Source organism: Hoplias malabaricus, chromosome 2, assembly GCF_029633855.1.
Source record: "Hoplias malabaricus isolate fHopMal1 chromosome 2, fHopMal1.hap1, whole genome shotgun sequence".
Lineage (NCBI taxonomy): Eukaryota > Metazoa > Chordata > Actinopteri > Characiformes > Erythrinidae > Hoplias > Hoplias malabaricus.
The window spans coordinates 56,503,806-56,521,097 of record NC_089801.1 but is presented as its reverse complement, the minus strand read 5'-3'; the positions used below and the strand labels follow the sequence as shown (position 1 = coordinate 56,521,097).

The 17,292-nt window shown below is 38.6% G+C and overlaps 1 long non-coding RNA gene and 1 pseudogene across 1 annotated transcript; one reads left to right on the top strand and one right to left on the bottom strand.

The window, feature by feature from the left end:
• Positions 1-743: 743 nt before the first annotated feature.
• On the bottom strand, positions 744-13,190 carry LOC136686556 (zinc finger protein 850-like; annotated as a pseudogene).
• Positions 11,165-17,192, top strand: LOC136686557 (uncharacterized). The gene is made up of 4 exons (XR_010800330.1): positions 11,165-11,243; positions 12,239-12,353; positions 12,926-13,218; positions 17,054-17,192. It is a non-coding gene; the product is annotated as an uncharacterized lncRNA (long non-coding RNA).
• Positions 17,193-17,292: the final 100 nt, after the last annotated feature.

The window sequence follows — 17,292 nt, the reverse complement described above, 5'->3', positions numbered from 1 at the left end:
GAAAAGTTTGTTACCTGTTGGAACCAAAGAACAGATCCTTCAGGTCCTTCAGCAGGAACCCTGATGGCATCCATGGGTGAGTTGAGATAATGAAGCTCCAGAAAGAGCTTAGAGCCTCAAATAAAGGGTCACTTTCAGAGTATTATAGAAATAAACAAAAAGAAATAAAAATAGCTCTCAGAACAAGTAATAAGAGCATACAAAAGTAAAATAAACTTAAGGCAAAATGTAGATGCAAAGGCAAAGAATAAAATATAAACATGAGTGCAAGAAAATTGCGAACTGTGCAAGAATGTGCAACAAGTGTTAACAGGATGCTTAAATAACATGTCAAAAATGTGCAGTGTAAGCAATGTGAACAATGGGCCATGTACAACTGGCTAATTCAGTCATCAGGTTATGTCCATAAGATCTTAAATATAAATCTTATACATAGAAATATATGGTGAATAATGTGTGTGAGTTCTTAGGGGTTAAGACGTTTATACAAAAGCTGCAGTTGCAATAACTGAACAGACTTATGTGTATGTGACTCAGTCAGTACCCTTGGTTCCCATCTAAACTGGTGCAAACCAGGCTAAGCTGTCAGGGGGGTGGGTCTGAGACTGAGCTCGGTGAGAATGGGGCAGGCCTACCCAAGTGAAGAAGCATGACTCTCTCAGCCTTCTGTCTCTACTTATCAAATTTTATCAATGGCAGAGAATTTTGTTATTTTACAGTTATTTATTAACATCGTCTGCTGCTGCACATATAAACATATATAAGTTCTATTTCACAAGGAGAAAGGCATACATGAATTGTACATCTCCAAGTTCTCTAAACACAAACTTATCTTAGATTATCAGAATATACAGTTGATCTGTAATAAACTTGTGCTCTGATCAGTTGCGTCCATGTTTCAGCTTGTTTTCAGGAAAAACAGAAGTTGAGTTCTTCGTGCCAAAGATGAAAATTACAGGCAAATATCAACATCTGCCAAGTGTCCATGGTACGTGTGATGGTATATTTATATGGAGGCATATATGGGAATTTTGCAAACTTTCTCCTGGGAAGTCTATAACAACAGTGATTTGAGAAAACAGACTGTGTCGTCGGGGTCTTCCATGGCGCACCATAAATAGAAAAATTAAACAAAAGCAGCTGCTGAATGGCTGTAGTCTTTTATCAAGTGAGAATTAAGAATTATCTTAATGTTAATAGATTAACATTAATCTTAGTGTTAATAGAAACACTAGAAAATTATTCTTTGCATTTTTGTCAGTTGAATAAAGCTTCAAGAGAATGAACACCACTGGGTCTTACTGAATACACCACAAAGACAAGATATTTAATGTTCAAACAGATAAAATTTACTGTTATTTTATTCTTTTTTTTTTTGCAAATATTCACTCATTTTGATTTTGAATTTGAGGATTGCAAATATTCCAAAAGAGTTGTGACAGGGGCAACAAAAGACTGGGAAAGTTGAGGAATGCTCAAGAAACACCCGTTTGGAACATTGCACAGATGAACAGATGAATTGGAAACAGGTGAGTGTCATGATTGGATAAAGGGAGCACCCCCGAAGGGCTCAGTGGTTCACAAGCAAGGATGGGGCGAGGTTCACCACTTTGTGAGCAAATTGTCCAACAATTTAAGAACAATGTTTCTCAACGTACAATTGCTAATAATAAGTATTTCATCATCTACAGCCCATAATATCATCAAAAGATTCAGAGAATCTGGATAAATCTCTGCAAGAAAGAGGCAAGGCGGAAAACCAACATTGATCCCACTGCATTAAAAACCGACATCATTCTCTAACGGATATTACCACAAAGGCTCAGGAACACTTCAGAAAACCATTGTCAGTGAACACAGTTCGTCGCTCCATCTACAAGTGCAAGTTAAAACTCTACCATGCAAAGCCAAAGTCATATACCAACAACACCCAGCATTGGACTGACGCAAAGTAGAAAAGTGTCCTGTGGTCTGATGAGTGGTTTTATGTTTTATGTCTTTTGCACTTTAATGTGTGTGCACTGTTTTGTTTGCACTAGCTTTGCACTAGTTGCACTTTAATGTTGTGTATTGTTTTATGAAGCACCTTGGTCCTGGAGGAACGCTGTTTCGTTTCACTGTGTACTGTAAACACTGTATACTGCTGAAATGACAATAAACTTCTTGAACTTGAGTCCACATTTCAGATCGTTTTTGGCAATTTGGCAATGTATCTTTCAGGGACAGTTCTGTTTATTTCAGCAAGACAATGCCAAGCCACATTCTGCACTTGTTACAACAGTGTGGCTTTGTAGTAAGCCTGCCTACAGTCTAGACCAGTGGCGGATGCTGGTCTTTCAAGGAGGGGAAGCTCAATTTCGGCCTACATCATAAAATGTGTCGGTTTATTTATACGTAAATTCTACCCAGTTCCTTTTCAAGAAAATGATCTGTGACCCTGTCGTACCAACAAGACGTCTTTTCCAGGGACTTGACTAGTGTCCTCTCAATGGCCAGCAGAGCTAGGCTGCTTAAACGGCCTTGGCCCATGTGAAGTGTGTCCGCCTGTGAGTGCTTTGTGACGGTGGAGGGGCTCAGCAGCACCCGTTAGAAACTGTGATAGAAGTCAGAAAGAGTGATAGAAGTCAGTCTCCAAACACAAGCAGCTACAAAAAAAGTCGTTTTTAATAAAGAAAATGCCGCTAAGAGGTTTAAGAAAATCTGGTTCAACTCAGAACAGAATGAAAATGTAATGCTCCCACGGATCTTTAAACCAAAGGATCGCTGATTCGCTCATTTCACTGTCAATCAAAAAGGGATTCAGCCTCCGACAGATCATCCAATCATCATGCAGAAGCTGAGTGTCCGGGCCAGCCCACTGCCCCATTGTAGTGCATATTTATTCAATGACATGTACACACAACAGTATATATTTGATCACTTATTTTTTGACATTTTAGGGGAAGCTGAGCTTCCCTTGCAGTCTTAGAGCAATCGCCACTGGTCTAGACCTGTCTTCCATTGAAAATGTGTGGGGCATTATGAAACGACAACTGAGACCCCGGAATTTCAAAATGAGTGAATATAAGTTTATCCATTTGAAAATTAAATTTCTTGTCTTTGTAGTGTATTCAATTAAATATTGGTTGAAAAAGATTTGCAAATTATTGTATTCTGTTTTAATTATGTTTTACACAACGTCCCTTCATTGGAACTTCATAGGAATTGGGGTTGTACAAAAAAAAAAAAAAACCCATTTTACAAAATGTTCTTCCACATGTTGCATACGATTACACATGTTCATAGGTCAACCAGATGTCCTGTTTTCCTGACGAAGTGCAGTATTTCAATATCTCACTTATTTTTAAAGAAAGTATCTATTTATACATGTATAACATAGGGTGGCCAATCATGTTCATTGATTCTGTTGTGGTTGTGTGTTAGTGTGTGATGTACTGGAGCGACTGGATCAGAAACAGCAGTGCTCTTAGAGTTTAAATGGACAAATGTAGTTACACGGTAAATGTTAATCCAGCTATCATTTAGTGTATACAGCACATTTTTTTAAACGGTTCTGTATAGGTTTTTTGGTGCCATAAGCACGCTAAAGGTTCTATGAGTGTCCATGTTTCAACATAGACCCATGGTCATTACGTCTTGGAGAACTGTGACATCAGGTGCTTTCCCTCTCTATGATTTCTGTCCTGTGTGAACGCACTGGCATATTTTGAGAGAACTTTGTTGAGGACACTGAACACTGATACTTTTTCTCTTCTGTCTTTATGAGCTGATGTTGTCGGAAACGATTCAGTCTCTTAAAATCCATCGCACACTTTGAATATTAATGTGGTTTCTGTCTTTTGTGAATGCGCTGGTGTCTTTGTAGACTACTCTGTCTAGTAAAACTTTTCTCACACTCTGAGCACTGATATGGTTTCTCTCCAGTGTGAATGCTCTCGTGTCTTTGCAGAATACTCTGTGTGATAAAACGTTTCCCACACTCTGAGCACTGATACAGTGCATCTCCTGTGTGAATGCGCTGGTGTCGTTGCAGACTAATCTGATGAGTAAAACTTTTCTCACACTCTGAGCATTGATACAGGTTATCTCCTGTGTGAATGCGCAGATGTTTTTGCAGACGACTCTGTTGAATAAAACTCTTCTCGCACACTGAGCACTGATATGGTCTAACTCCTGTGTGAATGACCTGGTGATATTTAAAAGAATTCTGATGAGAAAAACTTTTCCCACACACTGAGCACTTATACGGTTTCTCTCCTGTGTGAACGCGCTGGTGAGTTTGCAGTATACGTTGTTCAACAAAGCACTTTCCACATTCTGAGCAGGAATATGTTTTTTCTCCTGTGTGAGTGCGCTGGTGTCTTTGCAGTTTATACTGTCTAGTAAAACACTTCCCACACTCTGTGCACTTATGTGGTTTCTCTCCTGTGTGAACGTGCTGGTGTGCTTGCAGATTGCTGAGCTGAGTAAACCTTTTCCCACACTCTGAGCACTGATACGGTTTCTCTCCAGTGTGAATGCGCTGGTGTGTTTGCAGATTACGGTGATCGGCAAAGCATTTCCCACATTCCGAACAGTAATACGGTTTCTCTCCTGTGTGAAGTTGCTGGTGTCTTTTGAGAAAACTCATTTGGGTAAAACTCTTCCCACACTCTGCGCACTGATACGGTTTCTCTCCTGTGTGAACACGCTGGTGTCTTTTGAGAATAGACAGTTGAATAAAACACTTCCCACACTCTGAGCACTGAAAAGGTTTCACACCTGTGTGAATGGGCTGGTGATGTTTAAGAGAATAGTAATGAGTAAAACTCTTTCCACACACTGTGCACTGATACGGTTTCTCTCCTGTGTGAATGCGCTGGTGATATTTAAGAAAACACTGTTGAGTAAAACTATTCCCACACTCTGAGCATTGATACGGTTTCTCTCCAGTGTGAATGCGCTGATGATATTTAAGAAAACATGGCTGAGTAAAACTCTTCCCACACTCTGAACAAGAATACAGTTTCTCTTCAGTGTGAATGCGCTGGTGTTGTCTGAGAGAATTCTTCAGAGCATAACTCTTCCCACAATATGAGCATTTATAAGGTTTCCTTGGGTCTGTACAGTTCTGTGTTTGTCTGATAGATGTGTTCGGGTGCAGAGCAGCTGAGAATGTTTCCTGAGCACCAGAGCTTCCACAATCTTCATCCTCACGTTTAATCTCCCCTGATTTTAACATTCTGATATATTCCTCTTGAATTTGAGGAAATAAAGTTGTAGTGTTTTCAGAGTTCAGCTTTGAAGAGAGATTTATTTTCTAAAGGATAAAAGGGAAAAGGCAGGTAAAATTTCATTATCAAATTCAACAAAAACTGGAAAGAGATAAAAGTGTTAGATAAGGATATAAACTGAGAATATTGAATAGTGGAGAAAAGAGGAAATAACTCAGAGCCTTGAACAGTTATGAGCACATTGATCATTTATGGTCCTACAATTATTAGGCTAGAACTGGGTTGGGCAATTTCAGAACTTCCAATCGAAGTAATCTTATCTATATCGATTGTAGAATTGTTTTTCATTCTGTACATCCTTTTTTGTTAATTGTGTGACTGTGTCCCCACTGTGTGTTCATGTACTGTCCCTTTAAACCCACATTACCGCGCTGTAGTCACGTGACTCTGCTCCGTCCAATCAGCCACACAGAGGAGAACCTAAACATGGAGGCAGACTGAGCAACTCCAGCAGCTCGTACCAGAGAACAACGCTGCGTCTGTGGTTTGAATGTGATTTGACATTAGTGAAGATGATACTGAACATAAAGAAAGCAAATGTAAACAGTGAGAAAAAACAGTTTAAGGCCAAAGTGAATCCCCCAGTCTGTTTCACACTGAACACAACTGGATTTCAGTATGGAGGGATTTCACCAGAAGGGCTGCATATCAAACAGCACAAATCATTTAAATAGTTAGCCATTTAATTCTGAGTAAGACTGAAAATGCCCCATTTGCAACCACAGGTCAGTGGCAGTCTGCTATCAGAAAACAGTTCCCTCAGCTTCCTGGTTATCGGCTACCCCTCAGCCCCCTGACCTCAGAGTGGACATATCTCCCCCCATTCTCCATCTTCCTTCCCAGAGAGAGAAGCTGTCTGCCCCCATTTCTGAGAGAGAGAGAGGGAGAGAGTCCAAGCCCAGTGTAAGCAGTGTGGAAAAGTCTTCCACAGATCTTTACCTTTAGTAGGAGCTCCTGATTTATCTCCAGCACACAGCTCTCCTTCTGCTTCTCCTTCATACACAGTCCCTCTCCACAACACCCGCCCCCTGCGCTGCGATTAGCTGCAGCTTCATACCACCAGCTCTCTGATTGGACAGTGGCCGATCAGTCCTCGCTGCTGTTGCGGTGTTTCCACTGGAGAGCAGGTTAGACTGCACTGCTGCTCACACACACTACATTTTAAAGGGACAGCCGCCATTTTAAATAGCGTTGTATACACTTTATACAGTGACCAACAGCATGTATCAAACACATTATAAACAGCATTCAGTGGAGTGTGCTATATTTATCCACACCCACTACACTAACACAGACAATATAAACAGTGTTCGGCAGAGTATGCCAGATTTATTCATTGCCACTATGCTAACAGACAATATATACAGTATAAACAGAGGAATATGCTAAATGTATACACTGCCGCTACGCTAATGCAGACAATATAAACATCATTCAGAAGAGTATACTAAATTTATACACTGCCGCTACGCTAACACAGACTATATAAACAATGGTCGGAGGAGTATGCTAAATTTATTCACTGCCGCTATGCTAATGCAGACAATATAAACAGCTTTCGGAGGAGTATGCTAAATTCATTCACTGCTGCTACGCTAACGCAGACAATATAAACAGCGTATGGAGGAGTGTGCTAAATTTATTCACTGCCACTTAGCTAAAGCAGACAGTATAAACAGCGTTCAGAGGAGTATGCTAAATGTATTCACTGCCGCTACGCTAACACAGACTGTACAGCGTTCCGAGGAGTACGCTAAATTTATTCACTGCCACTACGCTAACGCAGACAATATAAACAGCACCCGGAGGAGTACGCTAAATGTATTCACTGCCACTACGCTAACACATACAGTATAAACAGCGCTCATAGGAGTACACTATATTTATTCACCAGCACTATGCTCACAAAGACAATATAATCAAAGATCTGAAGAGTGTGCTACAATATAAACAGCATTAGGCAGAGTGCGCTATATTTATTCACCGCCTCTATATTAATACAAATAAAATCTTTCTGGAGGAGTACAATATAATCATTTACCGCTGCTACAGACCAACTGGGTTCATAGAGATTAATTACAATGTCTATTAACTTAATATTACTTAGCATAATATTACTTGCTTTTTAAAAAATTAAATCAACAAATACTTTTTTTAATTTCTCTTAAAATAGTGTGGGATTTCTTTTCTTTGTATTTTCTGAATAGATTTCCATATTCTATAGCAAATACCTGACATAAATAAATATATTCGTGTGACTTTTTTTCAAAAATATCATTCAAATATCTTATTTTTACATATGGGAATATGACTTAAGTCATTTTAAATAAGGAACCTTTGATTTTCTCTTCAAGTCTGGAGAATATTGGTGGTTGTAATGGGGTGGGCAAGGTGTAAGCCTCATTCTACAACATTATACACTGCACTATATCGTTTTAACTTAGACAAAAGAAATGTCCAGTGAACCATAAACCAGTAGGACTTTTTTAAACTAAGCTTCTGTTTCTTACATGTATGTGTATAAACTAGAAAACATTGAAACAATGGAATAATCTATCATGATACCTTTTTTAATAGTACATTTCATGTAACAAATTCACATTAATCATGTTATTCTCCAGTACATTTTTGTTTTATTACATTGACATTGGACTAGAAAAAAAGTTTAGAAATGATCTATAGTTCATGCTACCTTGCATTCTTACACATTCTTTCAGCAAGAAATAGAACATGAATGGACATTGAACTGTATTTAGGTACAAGTCACAGTTAAATAGATTTTTCAAAAACTCAAACCAGTTTCCTTTTGGTCATGTTTGAATTATTGTAGGTGTCAAGCAATCCTCCACAAAGCTGGAGGCAGGGGTGACATTGTCAGATTTTTTTAAGTCTTTCACAGATTGCTGTTTGAATGTTACGTTGGATTAGGGGGAAATTCCTGTGAAATCAAGATAACTGTTAAAAGTCTAATTTTCTAAATGATATTAATAATTATCTAATGACTGTTAAATATCTAATAAAATAATATGAGACAAAGAGCTTTAAAAAGGGCATCTCGCTATAGTGTGCCCAACGTAAAATAGAAATAGTCAAATCTATTATATAGAATGTGTTCATACCCAAAATTAGACTGATGGCTGTGAATAGGGCGAAACCATACAGTGATTCTGAGAAGTTTAGAAGAGCACCAACTCACCTACAATCCTAAGGATTTCATTAATTTAGTTTTGACTGCAGTCAAACGTTTATTATTCACATGCAAATCTGACCCTCCATTCACTCTGACTCAGCTCAGCAAAGAGGAAATACAACACAATTTGAGACACAATCCACAACTATTTCCCAAAATTTGGAATGTCAATCTTTTAAATCAAGAAAATACTGAAACCGTGCTTGAAATATTATTTCAACAGTCAGAAGCATTGGAGAGTGATGTGGCTTGATGTCTTCCAGCCACTATCTGAGTCTTGACACATTAAAGTCACAACCAAACCTCAAAAAGAAGCTCCAGCTCAACAGACTGGATACATGAAGAAATAAGATAATGCTACATTAATATTATACTCATGAAGACAGGATGATGATAGATCATTAATTTCCATCCTTGGAAGATGTCCTTCACCAAGCAGCTAGGAGTTCACCTTAAAATTGTGTGTGCTCACAATTATCAGATCTATCCAAAATCATCAGGTTTATCCGCTTGGGAAAGATTCTAAGAACAAACCTTGTTACAAAATGTTCTTTCACACATTAAGTACAATTACACATTTCAACCACAGGAGGTCTCCACACTCCCAGAATTTGCACAATGAAACTTTAAGGAAGTTTAGTGCTTTGAATGATCTGCCAACGTGTATTTACATATTAACAGAGCTATATCTAATCTCAAGAAATTTGCTTTTTTTAAAAAATGTATCTACTACTCAACCAGTTTCCCCAGACAGAACCACAAAATACAAATATCTGAAGGGACTCAATATTCCATTTGTCATTGTATTTTTTCTAATCAAAGTGAATGCACTGAAGATTTGCAGAGTCCACTTTTTAATTAAACTGGTCCCACACAACACTCAAATGGTGTTTGTGCGAATACACTTGTGTTTTATGAGACTCCTCTGTCGAGTAAAACCCTTCTCACACTCCGAACAGTGATAAATCTTCTCTCCTTTCCGAATGCACTGATGATTCTGGAGACTCCTCTCTCGAGTAAAACACTTCTCACACTCCGAACACTGATATGGTTTCTCTCCCTTGCGAATACACTGATGATTTTGGAGACTCTTAGGATGAATAAAACTCTTCTCACACTCCAAGCAATGATACGGTTTCTCCCCTGTGTGACTGCGCTGGTGATCTTTAAGGGAATGCATTCGCGTAAACCGCTTCCCACATTCCAGGCACTGATACGGTTTCTCTCCTGTGTGAACACGCAAGTGTGCTTTGAGGGAATTGTATCCAGAAAACCCCTTCCCACACTCTGAACATGAATATGGTCTCTCTCCAGTGTGAACGCGCAGGTGTCTTCGGAGTGTACTCAGATGATTAAAAGATTTCCCACACTCTGGGCACTGATGCGGTTTCTCTCCAGTGTGAACGCGGTGATGTTCTTTGAGACGTATCAGTGTCCTAAAATTCATCCCACACACAGAACAGTAGTAGGGTTTCTCTCCTGTGTGAATGAGCTGGTGTCTTTTAAGACTCAAGTTTCTCCGAAAAGTCTTTCCACAGTGTGAACATGAAAAAGGTTTCTCTCCTGTGTGAATGCGCTGGTGTTCTTGGAGACGAATCAGTACCCTATATCTCATCCCACAAAATAAGCAATGATACGGTTTTTCTCCTGTGTGAATGAGCTGGTGTCTTTGAAGGCTACCCTTTGTAGTAAACCTCATCCAACAATCTGAACAGGAATGTGGTTTTTCTCCTGTGTGAATGCGTTTGTGCCTTTGGAGAATGAGCTTGGTAGTAAAATTCTTCCCACACTCTGAGCAGGAATATGGCCTCTCTTTTCTGCGAATGCACTGGTGTGTTTGGAGATGGACAAGTAGCCTAAAACTAATCCCACATTCTATGCAGTGATAAGGTTTCTCTCCTGTGTGAAGTCGCTGGTGTTCTTGTAGTCGAAAGAGCACCCTAAAACTCATCCCACACTCTAAGCACTGATACGGTTTTTCTCCTGTGTGAATGAGTTGGTGTCTTTGGAGACTACCTTTTGTAGTAAAACTTCTCCCACACTCTGAACAGGAAAACGGTTTTTCTCCTGTGTGAATGCGCTTGTGTCTTTTGAGAATAGGCTTGGTAGTAAAACCCTTCCCACACTCTGAACAGATATAGGGTTTTTCTCCAGTGTGAATGCTCTGGTGTCTTTGGAGAATGAGATTAGTAGTGAAACTCTTACCACACTCGGCACAGGTATACGGTTTCTCTACACTGTGAATGCGCTGGTGTTCTTGGAGATGGATCAATGACTTAAAATTCTCCCCACACACTGAGCACTGATGTAGTTCCTCTCCAGTGTGAATGCGCTGGTGTTCTTGGAGATGAATCAATGACCTAAAATTCTCTCCACACACTGAGCACTGATGTAGTTTCTCTTCTGCATGAATGCGCTGATGTTCTTGGAGATGAATCAATATCCTAAAACTCTTCCCACACTCTGAACAGGAATATGATTTCGCTCCAATGTGAATGAACTGGTGTATACTGAGAGAACTCTGCAAAGTAAAACTCTTCCCACATTCTGAGCAGTCATATGTTTTCCCTTTGTCTGTACTTTTCTGCATTTGTACACTAGGTTTATTATCTTGGAGAGCAGCTGAAGATGTTTCCTGTGAACTGGAGATTCCACACTCCTCATCCTCACATTTAATCTCTTCAGATTTCAACATTGTGGTGTGTTCCTTTTGGATATATTTGTGGAAGTGATGTAGAATTATCCGGGACACTGGGGTCAGGAGAAAACCTGCTGAAGAGGTATTTCTTTTCTATAAAATAAATAAATAAAAAAAAAAAAAAAAAGGAAATGAAATTCAACATTCAACATTAAATTCAAATTCCACATTAAATTCATATGATAAAAGGCTGGAAAGAGAGAAAAAATAATAGATTACATTTACTTTTGACACTACTATGTTTAATGTGTGCTATGAAGACAAAGTTTGTAGAGTAAGTGCTGAACTATAATTGAGGTTGTGTTGCTGGGAGTAGTAAAGTTTGGGAATGTTTCTTTTTTTGCACAACTAATACAATACTGAATAATACTAAAATAGAAATCATTAAAATGAGTAATTAAACAATAAAACAGAGGGGGGGGGAGACATTTACTAATATAACATACAGTATAATTATACATATAGTATAAATATATTCAATATAAATAAGGTCAGCCTACTGTATGACTAACAAATATAGTCAAAGATAAAATTAAAAAAGATCTTACATCACCCTAAGTCAATCAGACATGTCAAAGGAGTCTTATTCAGTATAGTCAAAGAAGAAAGGGTGCCACGCCTTATAAAACATTTCCAATTCCTTTCTTAAAAGGTAGGTGATCTTTTCTAGGGGTATACACTGGTTCATTTCAGAAATCCACATTTGGAAAGGAATATTGGTCTCCAGTTTCCAGGTACAAGCGACACAAATTTTAGCTGCAATTAAAAAGATCTCAGTGAGCCTTATAGCACAACCATTTTTAAGGTCAGAGTTCGTAAAAATTACCCAATAGGCAAACTTTTGGATCCACTGGAAAAGATACCAAAAATCTCAGATAATGTGTTACAAATTCTCTGCCAGAAGTCATGTACTTTAGGGCATGACCATGTACAGTGTAAAAAAGTACCAATAGTAACACCACATCTGAAACAATAGGGGTTAGGAATGTTTCTAAGTGCAGGTTTCACACCTGCACTTTTTGGTCTAGTTAAATTGGACTCTGGTTTGTTTTCACACTTACTGGTTCATTTGGCCAGGTGTGAAATCAGCAATTGCACTCAGATACAGACCACAACAACCATACAAAGACCCTTGAGAAGAGTCTTGGTACCATCCTAAAACACACTCAAGCAGCAGTGTTTAAGATTTCAGGTGAGTGCTTCAAATTAATTTTGATAAATTCGCATTAATCAAGTTCTAGCAAGTATAATTAAGTTCAGCTATAGCTTAGCTTGCACAAAGAACCAAAGTTATGACTGAAATGAACAGGATGAGTTCATCAGCTAATAATGTTGAATGTTTTTAAAGCAGTCTGACTGATTATGTTGCTACATTATGAACTATTATTCATTAGAGAATTTCAGTCAGCAGCTGTATCTCAAATCAAGATGCTCTTTGTTTTGAAGCCTGATTGGCTGTAAACTTATTAATATGAAATCAAATAGTACATTTATCATCTAGGCATATAATAGCCATACTCTTTCTTTCATAACATACAAAAATATGAATCCACATCACAAGCTTTGCATATTGTACTGCACAGCTTTCAATTTATGTGTATTTAAACCAATCATTGCACAAAGTATTTAATCAATGGGTGTTCAGTTAAGAAAATTATGGCTTCTCTATGAATATACCAATAACACTCCTGAATCCTGAAAGAGCTCCTGAGCTCTGAGTGGACATATTTTCCCCCTCCCCCCATTCTACATCTTCCTTCCCAGAGAGAGGAGCTGTCTGCCCCCGTTTCTGAGAGAGAGAGAGAGTGTGTGTCCAAGCCCAGTGTAAACAGCGTGGAAAAGTCTTCCACAGATCTTTACCTTCAGTAAGAGCTCCTGATTTATCTCCAGCACACAGCTCTCCTTCTGCTTCTCCCTCATACACAGACTCTCTCAACAGCACCCGCCCCCTGCGCTGCGATTGGCTGCAGCTTCATACCACCGCTTCCCGATTGGACAGTGACCGATCAGTCCTCGCTGCTGTAGCGGTGTTTCCACTGGAGAGCAGGCGGCAGCAGGTTAGACTGCACTGCTGCTCACACACACTACATTTTAAAGGGACAGCCGCCATTTTACATCAGCTAAATTCCAGTAATTATCAGTGCCCTTGTTCTATACACACTAATCCTCTGATATCAGCTGATCATTAAATACATAAAAGGCATTTAAAACAATTTAAATAGTGATAAAACAACCTGCAATATTAAAATGATTTAAACTATAAAAATGATACAATAAAAGAATGGACAATTAGAATAAAATTATAGAAGCTGTGCAAGAAGTAAAGGAATATTCAGCTGGTTCAATCCCTTCATTCCCTCCAATGTCATCATTTGAATGGACTGAAATCTTTTTCTGAATTGATCAATAGTGATAATTATCCCTATATAAAATATTGCCATTGTCAGTTTTAAAAGAAAATTCTAAAATTCATTCTAAAGTGTGTAGAGTGGATATTCCAAATGGTTTTAATTTCATCATCATCTTCTTATCCGCTTTTCCATTTCAGGGTCGCGGTGATGGTTTAAATTTGAAAGTTTTTATTTCTTTGAAAATCTGACACAATGACCATAATCAAAAAAATATATATATATGATCCACAGTTCAGTGAAGGCTCTGCTCCGGAGACCAAATATTTTACTTGTTTCTAAACACAAGAAGAGTCACTTCGCACCAATTCTTCCTCAATAGCTGGAGATGGACATGTACCTTTTCTCTTATTGTTTCTTTAATTGTTTCTTCTGACCCCACCAAACAATATTAATTCACATCCTTGCCCATATCCAGTGTGTTTCACACAATGATTGTCACAATGAATAAATACATTTCTACATTTAAGTGGCATAAATTGTTCCAATTTTTTTCCCCTCATCTGTCTGAAGGACCACAGTGGCTTGTCCAATACTATAGGAAATCAACCACATGCATACCCAATATAAGATATTTTACTATGATAAATATTAATTTAGGGTGGCACGATGGTGCAGCAGGTAGTGTCCCTGTCACAGCTCCAGGGTCCTGGAGGTTGTGGGTTTGAATCCTGCTCTGGGTGACGTGAGGAGTCTGTGAGGAGTGTGGTGTGTTCTCCCCGTGTCCTCGTGGGTTTCCTCTGGGTGTCCCAGTTTCCTCCCGCTCCAAAACCACAACGATTAGCCGAGTCTCTGACCAACACTCATGGTGTCGTGCTAAACACAGCCCCAGAAACACACACAAATGGAGAGTGTTTTCTGGTTCATGAACCAGTTTGTGTCGGTGGAAAAGGTTCCAAATTTAGTTCATTAACTGGAATGTGAAATATTTCTAAACTAACAACAGATGGTGTAATAGCACCACCTTAAGTTCTCTCTGTGAAATACGGCTGAATTAACAGTTCCTACTTGCGCGTTTCAAGATTAGGTGTCAGTCAGTAAGAGAAAATTCCCCTTCTAGGTCGGCCCAGTAGGTGGTCCGGCAAAAATACATCAGTGTGTGTTGGTTGGTATTGAACTGTTTCTTCTATTGGCCTTTGTGTTATGACCCGATCTACACCAATTAATTTTATTTATCTGCCATTCTTTTTGGCGCAGCAGGTAGTGTTGCAGTCACACAGCTCCAGTGACCTGGAGGTTGTGGGTTCGATTCCCGCTCCGGGTGACTGTCTGTGAGGAGTTGGTGTGTTCCCCCATGTCCGCGTGTGTTTCCTCCAGGTGCTCCGGTTTCCTCCCACAGTCCAAAAACACACGTTGGTAGGTGGATTGGTGACTCAAAAGTGTCCGTAGGTGTGAGTGAATGTGTGTGTTTGTCTGTGTTGCCCTGTGAAGGACTGGCGCCCCCTCCAGGGTGTATTCCCGCCTTGCACCCAATGAATCCAGGTAGGCTCTGGACCCACCGCGACCCTGAACTGGATAAGCGGTTACAGATAATTAATGAATGCCATTCATTTGTATTCAACTGGTTTGAAATGTATATCCCCTTGTCCTTTTTGCACTACACAGGAGAGAACACCCCCCCCCTCCAAACACACACACACACACACACACAGTTAAAAAGTAACTATGTAATATTTACTCTGAGTAAATTTGAAGTGCACTACGTTTTACTTTTAAATGAGTACATTTTTAGACTGGTAATTTTACTTATACTTGAATAAAATTTAATCAAAGTAACAGTACTTTTTTCTTAAGTAGAATCTTTAGTAATCTTTCCACCTCTGTTAATATGTTACCATTACAGTTTTTCTTGTCTTATGGGGTTGTTGACTGCAGCGTATATTTTGGTTAATTTCTCCTGTAAATTGTTGAAGGAAACACTCATTGGGTTGGTCCAATTTGAAATAATGCTGTGCACAATCTTCAAGAGGACTGCGGGGTTGACGAACACAGGTCAAGATTGGTGCAGGACTGACCATCTGACCTCTACAATTTTGAAGCTGTTAGTCACATATAAACCTCTCTACCTCTGAAGTTGTTGATCAAAACCTGAAAGATCTTCAACATTAAATTCTGCAGCTGCTGACTAAAGACTCCAATCTTTAGTTCTCAGCTCTCCAATATGTTAGATCAGAGTAAATGCTATAAATCCCAATTCTGAAACTGTTTGAAGGGTAAGCTCCCCAGTTGTCCCCAGAAAAGTTCAAACCATGTGATTGTCCTCATTTTGCTGCATCCAGGAAGCTGGATTACAGTACAATGGACCTTAAATATAATAAATTTTGCACTTGTAATAACACTTGTAATTGCACTTGGAGATGGTCCCATACCCTTTCTCTTGAACATGCTGGTCTCTACTTATTTCTTCGGATCTCACCAGACAATTTTCATTTGTTGTCTTGCAATGCTGGACATGCTCCACACAATGATGGTCACAATGAGTTTCTCTGTTTAAGTTGTCTGAATGGTTTAGACTGAAGGTATGCCACACTAAAAACACTAATTAGACATTTATGGATAGAAATGATGTATGACCTTGTGGAATGCTTTCAGGTTGCAGTAGTTGATGCAGCAACAGGTTGTGTTAAATGACATCAGGTTTTCAAAGTTATCTTGAGCCAAGGCTAAATTTATCCCAGTAACACGACAGATTCGTATGCATTACTGTCTGAGGGCTTGAAGGTCACACGCATCTGACAATGGTTTCTGGCCTCGCTGTACACAGATTGAGATTTCAACTAATTTCCTAATCTTTCACAGTATTATATAAAAGCAGGTCATGAAATATCTATATTTTGGCAACTTTGTTGAGAAATGTTCTTTTTGGAAATTCTCTTAGGAGGGTTGTCAAAAGTGATATGCATTTTCTGGACAATATGTTAATAACAAAATATTACTTATTACACACTTTTATTTGTGAATTAAATTATTTACTTTTATATACTTTTATTTGTGAATTATTGTACCCTTCTCAAATTTTAAAGTGGGCTTTAATTAAAAAAAATTCGCAGTTTGTTAATATTTACAAAGTACAATGCAGTTGGACACTTGAAAATTGGAAATTTGTCCATTCTAAATTTGTCCGTTTAAAAAAACAAACAAAAAAAAATATTTTTTTTCTTTTTGCATTTTGCAAAATGTGCAAATGTGATTTGTATATCCTAAGAGAATATAACACAATTTGACAAGCAATAAATAGAGAAATAGTAATTTAAATGTCCATGGCATTGGAGAAGGATGTGGCTGGAGTTTTCCAACTTCTTTACACACTGATTACACACAGCTACAGCTCAATGAGCTGGAAAAGTCAATATTATACTGATCAAGAAACAATAATCACGGTAGATTATTCATTTCCATGCTTTGAAGATATGTCTTTCACCAAGTTTTTGCAGAGTTGAATTTCCAAACCTTCAAACACTCTTGCTATCGTTTTTTTCATCAGGTTCATCGACAAACATCAGCTTCATCTGCTCACAGAAATGTCAGAGGAAAGTCACCTGCTACAAAACTTGCTTCTCCATGTTGAATTACACACCTCTCTCACAGAAGTCTCCAAATCTCCAAAGGATAGACAATGAAGCTTTGAGGAAGTTTTTTGTCTTGAAGGATGTGTCAGGGAATAATAATTAACAGAGCTAAGAGATTATTGTGTATTCATCAATAAAAATAGTTTCTGTTCTA